Here is an 18,466-nt window from a genome sequence, read left to right on the forward strand (position 1 = left end):
ATCGTTCAGTTACGTGAATAAACCATTTGATTCACAATATGTAATTTATTTTACTAGTTGAACGAACATCAGTGCGAAAATATTAATGAAACTATTTATGAAAAGAAGTCGACGTTATCTTATGTTAATCGGTTTCTACATGATAATTCAATTATTGGTCTCATTATATCAAACACTTTTTTACTTTCGAAGGTTTTCCAAATTGAACGCAACAAGGTTTATCGAAATCAAAGCTTCCAATCGCTAGTTCCTTTTGGTCGCTATGAATTTCTTCGCTGATTGTTTCGGCCCGATTTATTAGTTGATTTTGACAGTTTGCGAATTCTTTTTAGTCTTCAGATATTTAACGATAATACTGAAAGTTCTTGGAGTCTCCATTGACCAAAGTCTCTCGTTTTTTCCGCATTTCCAAAATCAAAAGTAAGTTGTCGGACCAGGAGCAATCTGGGTCAGACCGGAGGGTATTATTGATAAACTACTTGTTCTACAACTTGGAACGGCTGTACCGCCCACATAACCTCGACGAAACTCTGTAAACGACTTCGTTTCTTCGAGCATCAGGATTGTTACCCTCAACACTATAGATAATGGAATATAAGATGAGCGAAAATAAATCCTCGTCTCCATGAACTGTCCGTACCGTGTCTCCAAACGGAAGCATGACGTCACGATTTCAATGGAAGCGTTAGGGGCTGTGACGTCCTTATGCGCGTGTGCGGGCAAAAAAATCGACTCAGCCGTAACAAAAGCTCATCTATAGATTCTACTATCATACTCAGCACCAACCGAGTCAGCCTGTGCGAGACAGGCATCTTCGCTTTCGCCATCGTGCTGGCGGCATTTTTGTCGCATAGCCGCCTCTTCCGCTGCAACCACCTCCGGAGAACACAAAGATTTCCTCTCTCCTTATTGAAGGGCTGGATTCTGCGATGGCCGGCGTCGGACTGGAGCAGGAATTGGCACTTCTCATCAGCCATTTTAAATAGCTTCCTTAGCTAGCAACTTCCGAAAGGGGTGACAATTCTGTGGCTCTTAGGGTCTGTAGCGAGCTCCTTAACCGAGATTTCTACAATCTCGAACTCAGGTTAACGGATTAGATTCGAGCCGTGGTGTCGGCATTGGTCTCAGACAGTCTTCCTGATATATGGCATTATCTCGGCCGAAGCAACCATGGCACTCATCAATGCCTGCTTCATGTCCCGAAATCATCACCGTCTATACAATTCTGCCAGCATTATTCCGCGATTCCAAAGCAGCCTAAGCACTCCTGGATCCCAAACATGCTTAGCAAACATGCTATCGAACACGACCTTCACTTGAATTCGGCAGACTGCCCAGTGCCTGACAACATCGCAGCAGATGTCTTTGCCGAGTCGGACATCATTACAGCGTTTCATGTCTTCCGTTTCCTTATAATATTTCATTTATTTATACTCCATTAAGGTTACAAATCGTGATCTGCTTTATCGACTTTTTTACATTCTGTTACCAGACGACGGCGCTGGTTTACAAAATGGTGTGGGGTCGTGGGGAAGAATTTGTTGTCAGAGCTTTAACGTCAATTTGAAAATCGTTCGCTGGCTGCGGCGACATGCGCATTTACAAACACGGAGACCGGGTGAGCAGCTACTGCTTGAAGTATGAGCACTCCTGCAGTCTTTTCCTAGCTGCTTCTCTGAACGCTGCAGGGACGACTATGAGCGTGCGTTTCTTACAGGGAGGAATTGCTTTATCGATACAGAACTTAACCTTCCTCCGGGCATCACTTAAAAAGCAATTTGACTGTACCTGATGCTTCACAAGATAACCTAAAGCCCTACATCGTTTATGGTTGGAAACGGTAGTGCATCGGTTAGAATACATGAACCGATGTTATCTTAATTCTGATAATAGTCTAAGTCAGAAAATTATTTTTAAGCAGGACTTTCTTACCATGTATTTTTGGGCTGGCGACATCTGTTGCTGAAAAAGGCAATATATCAGAACGAATCAACGATCAGTCTGGATCGTCGAGGCCCATAAGAAACAAAATTGCTACCGATTGTTTTTGCTGATGCGTTTGAATAATATTTTTATCATACATTTTCCATCTTGTTACAATGTTAATTCCGACTTTTGAGTTGGAAAAACGGCGCGTTCAGATGATTAACTTCATCGCATTCCGTGTGAAGGAAAATCGAATATATTTTCCATTTTAGGACACAATTGGCTTCGCTTTCCAGCAATGAATCGCCTACTTTGAGGCGGCACACTGGGAGTTATTTTCGGAAATCAACATGGCGAAAGGCATCCTAAGCAATATCTCGAAATAGACACCTTAATCAGAAAATTATTTGAGTGAGCGTGGTAGCAAACGCAGCTTCCACCATAACTGGTACCAAATAGATTTTCGTGAAAGGCACCTGCTAGTAAGAAACCTGTGTTAGATGTCTTTCGCCATACAAATTTCCAGGTGTGAGTTAGCATGAGGCTATTTTTATATATGTTCGTTTTACATACAAAGTTCCTCCGGGGTTTCCTCAAGTTCCTCCAGGAATTCCTCCGGAAGTTCCTCAGGAAGTTCCTCGGAAGTTCCTCCAAATTCCTCCGGAAGTTCCTCCGGGAATTCCTCCGATTCTCTGAATTCTCGGAAGTTCCTCGAATTCCTCAAAATTCCTCGGAAGTTCCTCGGAAATTCTCAGGAATTCCTCGGAAGTTCCTCCGAAAATTCTCCGGAAGTTCCTCAAGAATCCTCCGGAAGTTCCTCCGGAAGTTCCTCCGATTCCTCCGGAAGTCCTCGGGAATTCCTCGGGAGTTCCTCCGAATTCCTCCGGAAGTTCCTCGGGAATTCCTCGGAAGTTCCTCCGAATTCTCCGGAAGTTCCTCCGGGAATTCCTCGGGAAGTTCTCGGAAATTTCCTCCGAAATTCCTCCGGAAGTTCCTCGAATTCCTCGGAAGTTCCTCAGGGCTTCACCGGAAGTTCCTCCGGAATTCCTCCGAGTTCCTCCGGGAATTTCCTCCGGAAGTTTCTCGGGAATTCCTCGGAAGTTCCTCCGGGAACTATCGGAAGTTCCTCGAGATTCACTCCGGAAGTTCTCCGGGAATTCCTGGAAGTTCTCGAATTCCTCCGGAAGTTCACCGGGAATTTCTCCGGAAGTTCCTCGGGAATTCCTCGGAAGTTCCTCCCGAAATTCCTCGGAAGTTTCTTTCAAAAATTCCTCCAGTTCTCGGGAATTCCTCCGGAAGTTCCTCAAAGAATTCCTCGGAGGATTCCTCTGGAAATTCCTCCGGAAGTTCTCCAGGAATTTTCGGAAGTTCCTCCGGAAATTCCTCCGGAAGTTCCTCGGAAATTCCCTCCAGGAGGTTCCTCCGAGATTCTCGATAGTTCCTCCGGGAATTCTCCGGAAATTCCTCCGGGAATTCCTCCGGGAAGTTCCTCCGAAATTCCTCAGGAAGTTCCTCCGGGATTTGATTTCCATTTATATATTTAGTATTTATATGCAAATAGGAATACGCTGTGATACTTTCGGAATCTAAAGTTGACGGACTTTCCCATAAGCTACAATAGCGCCGCGCCGTACTTACTCCGAAATGGTAACTTTGTATGGATTTTAAAAATTTGGAAGTAAAAAGCTTTTTTACTAAATGAGCTTCCTTCAAAATTTATTATTGGTGACACTTTTTTTTTATTTATATCAAAATGACCGTTGGAAAAAATTTTAAGCTTTGTCAGTTGGGTTCTGCAATCGATTCCTTGCCTCAATATCGAAGAGAGGTACTGAAGCAGCATTCAGTTCTACAATAGTTCAGTATTTAAGCTTAATTCAAATTTGGGAAATAGTAGGTCAAAGACTTCCTTGGTAATTCAAAGAGATTGTCAGTTGGGATAAGAAGCGAAATTGAACACAATTTCGAGTTATCGACATTTAGTACGAAATAGCGCTCTACCGCAGAGGGCTGCTGAACTTTAAGAACACTAAGCTGCAGGCGACTACGTAACGCTAGTATAGGCGTGAACGTGTTACGGTTTATACGGGTATTTGCGTGGTGTGTTACGGTTTAAGATTTGCCGCAGTCAATGGTCACATTGTCAGCTACGACATCCAACGATCCAACGAATACCTACCCCAGTATTGTACTTGTCACACAAGATACATATTCTTGCCCTGGAGGGCATAGAAAATCTTTCAATCAATAACTGAAGCGATGCTACAGAATTACTAAGTTGAAAAGCAGGCCATGTTCAGTTGGAATATAGAACCATTGAAGAGAAGAAAGCTTAATAGTGACGCAATAGATAAGACAGGTTTTGCGTCGACACAACGCTGCGGAAGCAAAATGTCGGTTAAAGATCAAAGTGCCTGGAAAATTTGACGGGAACTTTTGCGCGCGCACACGCACCGAACATCACTTTGAATTTGAATTTATCAGGTTAAGTCGATTTGAATATATAAAATATGGGTTTTTCGGGCTTTCTGCCAAAAATTCTAAAAAACTGAAAATGTATAAACTTTTATCTGCGTTTTTAAAAACACTCAACGATTTTAATATATATCTAAAAACTCATGAGCCTATGAAATTCAAATAAGTTATCTGGACAAAAAAAAACATATTCTTTCTATTTAACTTATTGCAATCACTTTTGGTTGGATATTTTGAAATTGCAATTTCTGATGCGATTTCCATCCTCATCATAAAAACAACTTCGAACAAGACCCCAGCACCTGCCTAATCAATACAGAACATTATACGACGACAACATCAGCCGATCTCATCCAACATGAGGCGAATGGTAGAGCAAAATAACGCGAACCAGTTTGTGCAATAGGCGTTACGCCAGCGTGCGATGTAAATACGAGCATCGTGCACAGGGAGAATTGGTTTGAATTTTCGGCCGAAATCTATCAACAAGTTAAATCCACTGAAAACGGCTGGTCTGCTTTCTAAATCATCAATTAATTCGGAGTTTTCTTATTTGTCTAAATTTCTTAAACTATTTTGATTAGATTTGCTGTGGAAAGTTCTCCACTGTGCTGTTGTTCGAACTCCTTTTGGTGGCAACGACACCAGCCGGACGGTGAAAAAATCGTAGGTATCATACCCACACTCCTCAACAAATTAGCTGCGGGTGCAATGTTTGAGTCGATCGAATTAAGCGGCATGATTGGGTGATTAAATTTTTCTGCGGCGTGGCTGACTGGCTACAGCGATTGAAGAAAAGTTAGGGTGACTGATATGCAATCAGGACAATAAGAAAACTGCCCTGTGCGCGTAGGCCTGGAACTTCAGATGGAATATGCGAGGTGACCGAAAAGGGTGAAACTTGCCATAAGCGGCACGATGAACTTGATAATACCGCCACGAGATGTCCACGTATTTGCGAACTCCCACAGGTTGAAGAATGGCCCACTGTAGGATGGTGATGCTGGTCAGCTGGACCATGGTGACGACCGTCATAGGGTAGAGACTCGCTCAGGATCATCTTGCCGATGACGTTGTTGCTGCTGGACACCACATACCACAAGTGCTGGGAATGTGATCATCCATCATCTGCCGAGTGGCGGTCTTGTCTACGGCGATGGTGGGCGTCGTCTTGCCACTACACTCGATGGACACAATAAATGGCACTCGACGACCGATGAAGGCTGCTTCTATTCGTAGAATCGCGCTCTCGATGTTCCTTCTCAGGGGACTTACGCTAACTTTCGAGAAGAAGAAGTCCTCATCCGCGTAAGCCGGTAAATACGCTGGCCGTGGACAAAGTTGTTTCACTTCACTCGGACACGCACAGAATAAACAAACACTAGTTACAGCGACACTTCTTGCTTTGGTCAAAATGAGCAAGAATTTTCATGAAAAGAGCACATAATTACTGATTCTATCATCGCGAATGCCTTTCTCATCGTGAGACTTCTGACGTTTACATTATTCGGTCGCAACAAGCGCAGGGCTGAAGGCGACGGCATGGCGAATCGACGTTCTTGGCTCGGTTTCGATGTGAACGATTACCCCACCAGAACCCGCACGCAATGGCTTTTTGAGAATTGGCGCACATCAGAGAACGCTAGACACGCGTCAGATTTCCGATACCTTCGTTGTAGTGGTAGAATCGTCAGCGTTTGACAACTTCGGGTGTCACGTCAGCTGACGGTCTCAACGTGCACTCACATTAAAAAAAGTGTCCTGTTATTTATGAGCTTTCAAAGCTCGTGAAAACTTTCGATTTTTCGAAGATAGAGTTCAAAACGGACGTTTGTGCAATAAAACCATCACATATGAAATTTATTGAAATCAGTAGAATTTAGCAATAAATACAACTATGTATAATAGGAAAATCGTTATTACAACATCAAGTAAATTTCTGGCATGTAACAATTTAATAAGCTTTTTAAAAATGCCTATAATTCTAACTCTCAAAATGTAATTTAGATCCTTCTGCGACGCGCAGGACTTACTCTCACGCACCAGAATATGGCCCTTCTGTACCGCCAGGATCAGGCTGATCAGATTGATGACGGCATAGGTCGACGCAAACGTCGCAAATCCTCCGAGTACGAAGTACAGCAAATAGGCCAAATAGACGGACAGCATTGTAATCAGGTAGGTGGTGAGCCGGGAAATACGGATGCTGTTGCTGAAGGACAGCCCGACGCCAGGAAGTAGTAAAGATGCCAGAAAGTCCGTTTGGGATGTTGAGCGAGTCATTAATGAGGGAGTGGTCCCTGGTACGAAACCGCATATAGCTGGAATGAAGATAAGGGGTAATATGAAATGTTTGTTAGATGGATTTTTTAAATCATTAAGGTGTTATTGGAATGGAACCAGAGGCGCGGTCACGTTCGAGACGTGGGTAGGACAAAACTGGATTATCAAAACCTATAGAATAAGAATACTTTAAGGAATTTCAAGGACTTTCGGAGATCTCAATTTCAATCAGATTTTTCGACTACTACCAGACATCCGTATGTGCTACAGTCATCATAGACTGTCTTCAAATTACTATATCTGCATTGACTTATATCTTGTTTCGTTTCATCAATAAAGATCGAGCTCATGCCTATGACAGGAGGTCAGTAGAAAGACTAAAAGGACTCCATCACATAATGTGAGCAAAGACTTTTGGGCAATTTTTTTCATCTACCTTACCAAATTGGACGAAATTTCGTTTAGCAAATGTGAGGATGCAAGTTTTCTCTTCTGTTTAACTTACCCTAACATTTCTCCTTTCCAATGGCTGTCTATAGTAGGGTAATTCACAATGTTGAACGGCTATTTCGTCGCCATTGTTGAACGAAGTGCAATTTTATGGGCGTTCAAGGCAAAATTTTAGACTACCGTTGACATGCCTTCTTATCTTGTTTAAATATTCATCTTTCGATTACGTCACCTGTCAGTCTGTCACTTTATTCCAGAAATTCTCTGAGCCTCCTTGAACTAGCAGAAACACTTACGCACTTTCAGAAAACTTTCAATCAGTTATGGAAGAAGAAGCCATTAAAACTTCAAGACTTTGGAAAATGTTAATACACAGTGTTCTTTTTTGGAATGGAAGCATTCCTCATAGACCTAAGCCTTTCGAACTAGATTTCTCTCACAATCCTGAAACCTAAACGATCTGCCTTTAACTCTGATTAACCTAAAACGTTTTTGATATTTTAGATCTAGCAATTGAAACGAGTATTGATAAGTATTAGATCTTTTAGTTATCCATATTATGTTCTTTACTATAATATGGGTAGGATTAATGTACTTCGACTGTCCTACCATGTATTTTCATGCAGTAGGATACATTCTCTTACGTCCCACCCACTGCGCCACTGGCATAACTGGAACTTTTATCATAATCAAATGGAAAGAGAAATTTAAACTGCCCTTTATAACATTCAAATCGACTTTGTCAACATTTTGATGTAGCAGGATTCAAAGAGCCTACTCTTCCAAGATCGAATGGTCAATGAAGTTGAAAACCCATCAAGTAAATCTTTTGATTTACGCGACGCTTTTCGCTTTTGGAAATCGCAAGTTCACTCAGTATAGAAAACATGACGTGTCCTAGTCAATACCTCTGATGGGTTACAGGTCTTATTATGAAATAAAGCACTTAATCAGAATAAGTCGAGTTGCTGAACATCGCACAGAAGCAACGAGACACGATACAAACGGGCGCGGAACGGCAAAACTCGATTTCATAAATAAAAAGATCAGTAGGAATAGTTTATAACGCCGAAAATTCATGAGAGAGTTAACCCCATGTCAAGGGCCAGTAGCCAGTCTGACATGTGTAAGGACATTAACGGAAATTCTTACCCGATGAGCGTGAGCTGTCAAAAGAGCAGCATACTAAGAGCACCTGGAAATGGTGATGTAGTAGGAACGAGGGCGTAAGTGATGACAAACCTGAGGCATGTAAAACATACGCTCCAGTCAGGATCTTCACTCTTCAGGAAATCGGCGCGAAAGAAAAATGGCCTGAAAAACGCAAGTCCCCTTGTCGTTGACCTATCAGTTATTTATTTATTATTGACACATAGCGAGCCTACGGTATAATAGGTCTTCTCATTCGGCTCGGTCATGGCTGTATCGTCGCCAACACTTTTGCATCTACAGGTTGTAGTCACTTTACCTGATGATCACGCTTGCCCGCTGTAGATTCGCCTTCTTGTGCCCGTTGGATCGTTGTCGAGACCATTTCACCGATGGCCGACATTCTGGTAAGTGCCTGGCCCACCGCATCGTCCGATTTCGCAGTTGAACGATGGTTCTCCAAGCAGCGCTATGCAACCTATGGTTCATCTGCTCCTTCCATCCATGCCGCACCATCTGCGCCACAGATGGTGACGTTACCCCTTCTGGAAAAACTCTCCATCTCCACGAGCATCGTCAGGTCTCGTGTCCGTAGAGAACACCGGTCTTATAAGCGTTTTGTAGATGGTCAAGTTAGTACGGCAGTGAACTTCATTCGATCGGGCGTCTTGGGAGTCCAAAAGGCACGTGCGATTTCACACTTCGCCCGAATTTCTCTGCTGGTATCGTTAATGGTGGTGCAATTTCATGTGATTCACAATGCAATTCTTCAATCACCTGATTTCCGTCACCACCGAAGTAGAAACTCGTGGTGGCTTACATGACTCTCTCGATGCCTCTTCCTATCATGTACAGTCTTTGACGTGTGAAAATTACCAAGTATCCGTTTAGCTTCGCTTTTGTCTGATGTCTTCTTCATCCATCCTATTCAAAGTTACGTTAGCTGATATCAATGTCGTCGGCGGAAAAAAATAACTGGACGGACTCGTGAAATCAGTACCACCTCGTATCAATCCCGCCCTCGCTAAAATACCCCTCCAAGTTGATGTTGATGCGAACGAAAGACCATCACCCTTGTTGCAACTCCTGACGTTCTGGAAGGGATCTTGAGGCACGTAACCGAAACTCGAACACGCACATCACCTGATCCATCGTGTCGTCTTGATCAATCAGGTAGTTTATCCGGAAGCCTAAAGTGTTGTATAGCAGCTGCCACTAGCTGGTTCCGATCGATTATGTATCATGCGGCTTCTGAAGTCGATAATAGATGATGTGGGCACGTTGTATTCCCTGCATTTGCAGTAAAGGGAATACGAACAGGGCCTGGTCCGATAATTGGGCGTTCGCCCATAAACATCTACTGGTACTGCCCACGAAGCCCTTGCAGTTGGTTTAGTCGACGGCATAAAATTTGGAGAAGTACCTTTGAAGGCGGCGTTCAGACAATGTGATTGCAAATGATGATTGCTACAATCAACTATCGCCCTTTTGAGATCACGACACCTTCCATCCATCCTGCGGCAAAGCTCTCCTCCCCAAACTCTTGGTAATGACCAGGCCCACCACACGTGTTTAAATAGCTCTCCATGGTATGGTCAACCCAAGGCTTTGTTTACTTCAGCGGCCAATCTCGCCTGGATTTCTGGAATTCGGAGCCAAGTAGAATTAATCCTGCGCGCTCCCCCAGGTCCATCACCGCCATAACAGTCTGCCATCGCCATTCAGAGTGCTCTTTCAGTGCTGCGCCACTGGATCACCTCACGCTCGTTCGTAAGAAGGTTCCCGTTTATGCCTACACATATACAGGCTGTGGCACAGTGGTCCTTGATGAAGGTTCAACTCCTCCATGAGAAGTTTGTGTGTGTAATAGGCGGTACAGTTGCTCCGTCTCTTCAGGTTTCGATCTTCCTGTAGCGCTTTTCCTCGGAAAAGGGTTCAGTTCATGTCCTACCATCCTTTCGAAGAACGAAGCATTTAGCAATGAACTGGAATTCTGGACCTTCCTAAACCAACATCAACTCTCCACTACAAACGGGATGTGTCGTCCAAAGCAAAAACCTCGAATGGGACTTAGCAGACCTGTTTTTTGTTTAGCTTTTCGAACCAAACCAGTACTTTGGCGGACATTGAAAAACAAAAAATTAACACAATAAAAGTCCATCCTGAAGTCAATCATAGCAAGAGCAACGGCATTCTTTTGGCAGCAGAACGCTATCAGAGCCGTCTCCATTTTCGAGCTAACAACGACTTACGGAATCGTTTTCTCTCCGTATTTAGACCTTTCTTACCATCAAACAGGCTTTATGGCGGACGAACACGCAAGATTTTCGTTGCATGACTGCAGTTCAAGCATTTTAGTGTCGACGATTTATAAGTGGCACCGAAGGCGCTGCAACGGCCTTCCAGTTTGTCTGTTTAGTGCTGAGGGACTTCATCTACACGACGAATTGTTTTTATCCTACATTGCTCCAAATCTTCGACCTGCGCTAGGCCTGATAGGGGCTCGTTACATCCATTCGACAATGTCATGCAGCGCCTGGTCTATCTTCAAGCGGATGGAATCATATTCTTGGGATCAACCCCTTCAAGAACTACAGCATTCCACCTTAATCATGGTGACCGAACTCCAGATTTGCTTCGGTGGCCGGAACAATCTGTCTCCAGCTGCACTTTTCTCAGATGCTTCTGAAGAAACCTATGCGATGCGTCTATATGAGCTTCGAAGAGCAACCGATTGTGTGTATCAAACTGCTGGCAGAAATCGAAGGCTGCTTCTCTGAAGACTCGGCACAGCATTCGCCGCTAGATCTCTGGTGGGCGATTCTCTCTACCCACTGTATGCCAGATTAATTGCATCGCACAAATCATAACCAATGTGTTTTTCCTGGGTAGATTACATGACAGCCTTCAATGGCTTAATCACCACCATCGTGCTGGAAACTTATGTCGGAACCGTGTATCCAAGGTTCAAGAAGCACAATTGGCTGTCCCTAGAACCACGTTCCAGGAAAGGAAATCTGGCTGATCGACACATCTCGTGGTCTCACGCCGGTCGAACTTCTTCAACATGAACGCTGGTGGACAAGACCTCCTCGGCTAAAGTTGGACAGAATTTGGCCGAATCACCCGTTGATATTCATCTTCTTCTGAAGCGTTTATCGATGGGCGCAAACCTTATGTATGATTGCCCACCACCAAGCGACCCGTTGTCGAGCTACTACTCAATCGTTACTCTTTGTCTTTTGTTACATTATCGTGACCAGGACGAGGTTTCAAAGCTCGACCGTTCGTCGCAACAATAGGTACTCAACAACTGAACTCTGTTGTCGATTCGTTCTGTACGAACAAAAACCGAAAACATTTTAGCGTTACCATGGAACTCAAGTTAGCCCTACATACTGATTAAAACAATCAATAAATGGTAAAATCGTTATGTGATAACAATTTATAGGCATTTTGTAATACTCTCATTCAAATCTTATCCACATTCCTTCCCTCCTCTACTCTGGAGTGTATAATAAACATAAAATACCTTAAACATAAAAGGAAATCATTATCGATTCCTTTTAAATCAATTGAATTACCGAATTACCTCCTTTTCAACAATGAAGAAAAATATAGAGTGACTCAATATAATCCTAAAACTAATTCAAATTGTATTCAAACCCCAAAATCTAATCTAAAACACATTCAAATAACAATTCATATCAATCCAAATTCAATTTAATTTCAATCCAAATCAAATCATGTCCAATCTAAAATCAATCCATATTTATGCAACTCTGAATCTATCCATATCCAAAACAAATCAATCCACATCCAATCCAAATTATATAACTCAATCTAAATCCAATCGAAAACCAACCAAATCCAAATCTACTTAAATCCAATCCAGAAATCAATCTGAATAAATCCCCAATTCAAATCCAATCCATTCAAGTCTAAATCAATCCAATTCCAACAAAATTCTATTGAATTTGTTTGCAAAATTAATTAAATCTAATCAAAATCAATCTAAATCTAATCTAAAATCTAATTTTGTTTTATTTTCATTTTGTCATTTTGCCTTTATACATAAGTGTACGTAAAGGCTAATAATGCTTCAAAACAAATTTTGATAGGAGCCCGGAGGCCAATTTTATATACCGATCGACTCAGCTCGACGAATTGAGTGATGTCTGTATGTGTAGAATGACATGTGTGTGTGTGTGTATGTGTGTATGTACAAATTTGAGACACACTTTTGAACTTCTGTTCGATTTGCTCGCAAAAGTTGCAGACACTGGAATTGGTCCCATTGTTGCTATTGAAAATTAGATCAATAGCTCATCGCCAATCTGGAGTTATGGCCAAAAATCTGTTTTTGAATAAAAAATACAAAATGTTCTCAACTGAATACACCTAGATTCGAGACTTCTGACCTCTGGGGTGGAAGGCGCTTGCCATTACAAAACTTCGAAACCACATGGTATAGAGTAAACCGAAGTCGTACAGTATTTATCAAATTAGTATGTGTGCATTTCTTTTCAAACCACGAGATTCACTCTCTAGGTAACAGTGCAATATTGGAAGTATTATTGAATCAATGAAAGAAAATATATATTTGATAATTAAATTGATAGAATGCATTAACAAATGAACAAACTTTTAATTTGCTAGAAATGAAGTGGATTCATTTCGTCTTAATATTCTAAATTTCTTGAGGTAAAATAGGCTCCACTATACTGCTCATAAGCATAATCGTCAATGATTGATTTATCATGAATATGGAACATTACGCTTTTGGCGGCATTATAGATGAAGCCAATTGTTGGAGAAATTGTTTCAATTAATATTATACATGGCACAATTACAAGCGTGTCGCTAAGTAAAGCAAACGTTAAATGCAATGATGATCTATTATTAAGACCCCATTGTCTCCACTGAGGCCATGATCGCCTTATAAAGTGTTTATTTGGGTAACCTTTCGAAAAGATGTGTTCAATAAGTTACCTCTTTACTAAACGTAATCAGGCCATTTTTCTATTATTTTGCTATCATGCGCTCGCATACCCTACATGAGTTCGATCAGCGGCGTTCAATCAGCGTATGGGAGCGCAGCTGATGTGCGTGAGGACGCTATGCAAGCACATTTCGGCGGCGGAGCGGCGGCTGCATTCGCTTCATTCGCTTGCATCGGATATCGCAGAAGGAAGCATCAAACACACCGCATGGCCCTGACGGCAAGTAAATCAAAATGGGGCCGGATGATGCCTTTATTTCACCGGCAAGGGATATAGGACGTCAATTTTAAAATGGTTGTTAAACGTTAAAACACATTTTAACCGAAAATAGTTAGTTTTCAGGTTCGAAATTTAATTTACAGATTGGCAACACGAAAGCATAGCATAGCATAGCATATGTGGATTGTACAAATCATGGTGGCTATACAATGCTCATTGAGCAATCTACTGTATATTGTCGCAAATTGGTACTTGGAGTTAGTACCTTTTCTATACAGTAGCAGTTGTATACCTGTACGTCCTTACAATCACGGAAGGAAGAATGTTAGTTCAACATCTGAATGAAGAGATCAGGAACCCATACTACCTTCATAGATGTCTCGGGAAGGAAATTTTGTGTTAGTGGAAAGGTGAATAATGACTCTATTCGATATATGATATTTGTCATCTGTATATGCTGTAAAAATAATAAAAATATATTCATTAATTTACTTGTGAAATCCCTAAGGAAAAACAAACAAAAACACAATTTCGGCAAATCGCGCGATCGTTCCGCCGTCCGAAACAAAAACCAACTCGCACTGCACTAATTAACTTTATACCGACCGCGCAATGCAAAACACAAAATTTCGGCAAATCGCGTGATCGTTCTGCCGTCGAAACAAGGCCAACTCGCACTGAACTAATTAACTATTACCGGTCGCGCAAATTTCGGCAAATCGCGATCGTTCTAAATCGAAACAAGAGCCAACTCGCACTGCACTATCTTTATTACCGGCCGCGCAATGCAACACAAAATTTCGGCAAACCGCGCGATCGTTCCGCTCCGAAACAAAGAGCCAACACGCACTGCACTAATTAACATTACCGGCCGCGCAATGCAAAACACAAATCGCAAATCGCGCGGTTTCTGCCGTCGAAACAAGAACCAACACGCACTGAACTCGTTAACTTTATTACCGGCCGCGCAATGCAAAACACAAAATTTCAGTAAATCGCGCGATCGTCCCTGCCAGTCCGAAACAAGAGCCAACTCGCACTGCCACTTTTAGATTGGCAACACGAAGATCTAATTATTTCGATTAAACAACATGTGTAGATATGTAGCCTGATATAAGGTGTGAACTGGCTGTCTGTTGGTGGTGTTGGGATTGGAGTGCTCTCCCTCCAGATTTGACGAATCGATGTTCAATCTTTGTTTACAAACACGAAAATTCGTTTTAAAATTTGGTATTGAGTTATAGAAAATAAAATTGTTTAAAGTTCATTGGTATTATACTAGAAAATATGTTTTTGAAAAAAAAAGAATAGCCGAACGAGCGTTGATCTGGGACTCTCTGGTGAGAGCCTAGAACGTTACCCCTGGCTATCTTTACTTCTTGGAAAAATTGGTGATCGAAGTACCAGGTTATACGCAATTTGCACTGATCATCTGCTGCTTGTGCATTCGTGCAGCAACGCACCGTGCGGCTGCTGTGTTTTGGAGTTCCGTGGCATATTTAAATCATCTGACGTTGAAAACATATACGATTGAGTTTACGTCATCTTTTGTGTCATAATGTCAGATGTCAGATATGTCACCTAATATTCATAATGTTTTGGTGTGCATGGAAGCTCTTGGAATCCAATTTCAACATTTGATTTGAATTCACTGTAATCATTCTTCCTTAACGTTGCAACAAATAATTCATATTGGCACAGTATATGAAAACATGGCTGGGCTAAATTAGTTGAAAATAAAACAATTTATTTTGTAAATGGTTTGATTTCTATAAATTTAACTAACTATAAATATTTTTCGTTTGCATACCTTCTGTTTTTTGATAGTTATAATTCATATACATGAATCCTAAATCTTGGACTTCACGAGACCAATTAATTGGAAACCCATTCTTAGCGACAACATATCTGTTTGAGAATTTCAAATAGCACTCAGTTATGTGGGAGAAAGCTGAGAAATGCCGAAAATGCTCTCTATATGAAGAAAAGCAACCCTAGTAAATTCTTCTAAGACTTTATTAATCGGATCAAATCGAAATCTTAATTGAAAGAGTGATTTAAATGGCATTGACAAAAACGGAACTGCTCATCAGCAAAAAATGAATTCTTATCTATGATGAAGAATCATACTATTTCAGAAGGTGCCAACCCCTAAGCTGGATTCTGACTTCAGTGAAAAGTTTGTCAATTGACCAAAATTATGGATCATATCGACGAAGTTATGGATCATAATCACGATAAAGAAGCAAAATTGTATTTTTTTATTCAATGTAGTTTTGCTATGAATAATTTTCCAAACATTTATGGATCATTTGTCATACGTTCATGGAAAATATTAGGAATGATATTGTTTTCTTGATCATGTTTAAAAAGGTACTTTATTTTACAATTATTTGATATATATTTTTAGCTTAGTTATGTATAGTTATGGATCAAAATTATTCTTTGGATAAGTAGCTATTTTTTGGATTTGAGGTAGCGTTTTATGGAACATTCTGATGTTTTATGGATCGTTTTTGCATTTAACGGTACAAAGTAAGGGCTGCCATAAACAAATTTGAAAAATAAGATCTTTAGTGTTATATTAGACTTTTCTAATATGTTTGTCCACTTTGAACGAGCGAGAAAGGCCTCATCACCGCTAGGTGATTAATCAGGGTTTTTGTTTTCATTCCGCCAACTTTTGGTTCTTCATTTTACAAATTCTTTGCCTTTTAGATTCATTTTTCTCGTATGCCTTTTTGTCTTTCAGTTTTTGTCACCCGGCCTCCTCTGCCCTACTGCCGGAGAGCTGCGGGGACGCTAGCATCATCTTTCTTCTTCTCGTTCCTTTTTTAAATCTTTCTTTGCCACTTTATGTTTTGTGCCATTTGTTTGACCTTTCTTTCCCACCCGGCCTACCTCTCTGCCTTCCGTCTTGTCTTGTCTTTCATTTTCTTAAACTCTTATTAATATACTTTTTTTTTATTTACCTGATTCCAATGATACTCGATTCCAACAGATGGAGCCGGGGAGCTCAACCAACTTAAACAAAAATGAATTCAACTCTACGCTGCGCTCATTGTCGTACTGGAGGGTTTCAAATCGACCGTTCGTCGCAACAATACTCAGCAAACTGAACTCTGTTGTCGATTCGTTCTGACAAAGGTATTTTTGTTACTAGATAAGATTGCGCTTCGGCCTTTGTTCTGCTGTCGAACATGTTGGGTACCTTGACAGCTGGCTACCCGTATCGTATAAATTTTCCTTCTTTGACATTTAGCTCCCTATCCTCGCCAGCAAAGATGTTCCGGACAGCGACAGCGACAATCTTTATTTAGTAACTAAATATCTTTGTTCTGTACGAATGAATAACCAATAGAACATTTTAGCGTTACCATGGAACTCAAGTTAGCCCTACATACTGATTAAAAAACAATCAATAAATGAAGTACAAATCGTTACAAGATAATAATTTTAAAGGCATTTTGTAATAACTCCTCATTCCAATCTTTCCACTACGGCTGTTCATCTGGAACTTGTCGGGAGTTCTTTCTACAGCATTCTGGTTCCCTCAAACGTTTCGTCGCGCGGCGTAGCAAGTTTGCGAGATCTATTCCGACAATGCCTCCAAGCTTACCAAAGCATTATCTTGACACTTTACCGGTCGTTACTAAACGCTCTGCTATAACAGTAGTGCGACTGACAGGTGACCAAATTCGGTAGCGGATAAGAGCTGCTGCTATTTGATGACATCAACTGTCAAACTAATTCAGCCCATCACCGAACTATCCAGCAGGTCTTTTAGTTATAGAAACCTAACGCCGGGCCCTTTTAGTCGGAAAACTTGCAAGCCGTTCCCGAACCTGATCACAAAACATTCCCGACAATAGAGCGGATCGATGGCAGGGTTGTCTCCAAATGACAATCGATATCGAAACGATGAAACACCTAATATCTTCAACACCTCAAGGTCAGCTCACACTAAGGATCAAACGTCCTTAGTGTTCAATGACGACTTGCTATTATCCAGGACGACAACCTTCCTCCGCCAGTAGACTTGGTCGCTTGAAGTTCATCCTAGTCTGGATGGTATTGTACCTACCTTATAGCTAAAATTGAATTAAGGTGATTATACAAACTACGTGCCCAATATTTTTTCAAGAGCACGAGATGAAAGAACCATAACGGGTATGGGCTGTGAAATGTGGTGAATCGTTGGTATTAGTAGTAGTAGTAGTAGTAGTAGTAGTAGTAGTAGTAATAGTAGTAGTAGTATTGAAAAGTAGTAGTAGTAGTAATAAGTAGTATTAATATTATTAGTAATAATAGTAGTAGTAGTAGTAATAATAATAATAATATTAATAATAATATTAATAGTAGTATTATTATTAATATTAATAATAGTAGTAATATAATAATATTATTAGTAATAGTATATTATTAATATTAGTAATATTATTAATATTAGTATTAATAATAGTAATAATAATGTGTAGTAATATTAATAATAGTATTTTAATAATATTCAATAATATTAATATTAATAATATTAAATAATAATAAATAATAATAAATAAGATAATAGTAATATAATAATAATAATAATAATAGTAATAATAATATTAATATTAATTATAATATTATTAATAGTAGTAATAATAATATTAATAATAATAATATTGTGCGTAATAAGCGTAATATAAATATTAATAGTATAATAATGATGATAGTAGTAGTAGTAGTAGTAGTATTAGTAGTAGTAGTAGTAGTAGTAATGATAGTATAGTAGTAGTAGTAGTAGTAGTAGTATAGTAATAGTAGTAGTAGTAGTAGTGTATAGTAGTAGTAGTATTGTGTGTGTGTAGTAGTGTAGTAGTAGTATAGTAATGTAGTAGAGTATTAAGTACTGAGGATAGTTCAGTCCTTTCTGAACTGGAATGCGCATAGAATCTATATAGTGTACTCGTTCGGCCTCTTTT

At 40.5% G+C, this 18,466-nt stretch overlaps 1 pseudogene; it reads right to left on the reverse strand.

Annotated features, from left to right (window-relative positions):
* LOC134207544 (uncharacterized) overlaps nt 1-18,466 on the reverse strand; it is a 36,732-nt pseudogene that overhangs the window by 9,492 nt on the left and 8,774 nt on the right.

This window comes from Armigeres subalbatus, chromosome 1 (genome assembly GCF_024139115.2).
Source record: "Armigeres subalbatus isolate Guangzhou_Male chromosome 1, GZ_Asu_2, whole genome shotgun sequence".
In the NCBI taxonomy this organism is placed as follows: domain Eukaryota; kingdom Metazoa; phylum Arthropoda; class Insecta; order Diptera; family Culicidae; genus Armigeres; species Armigeres subalbatus.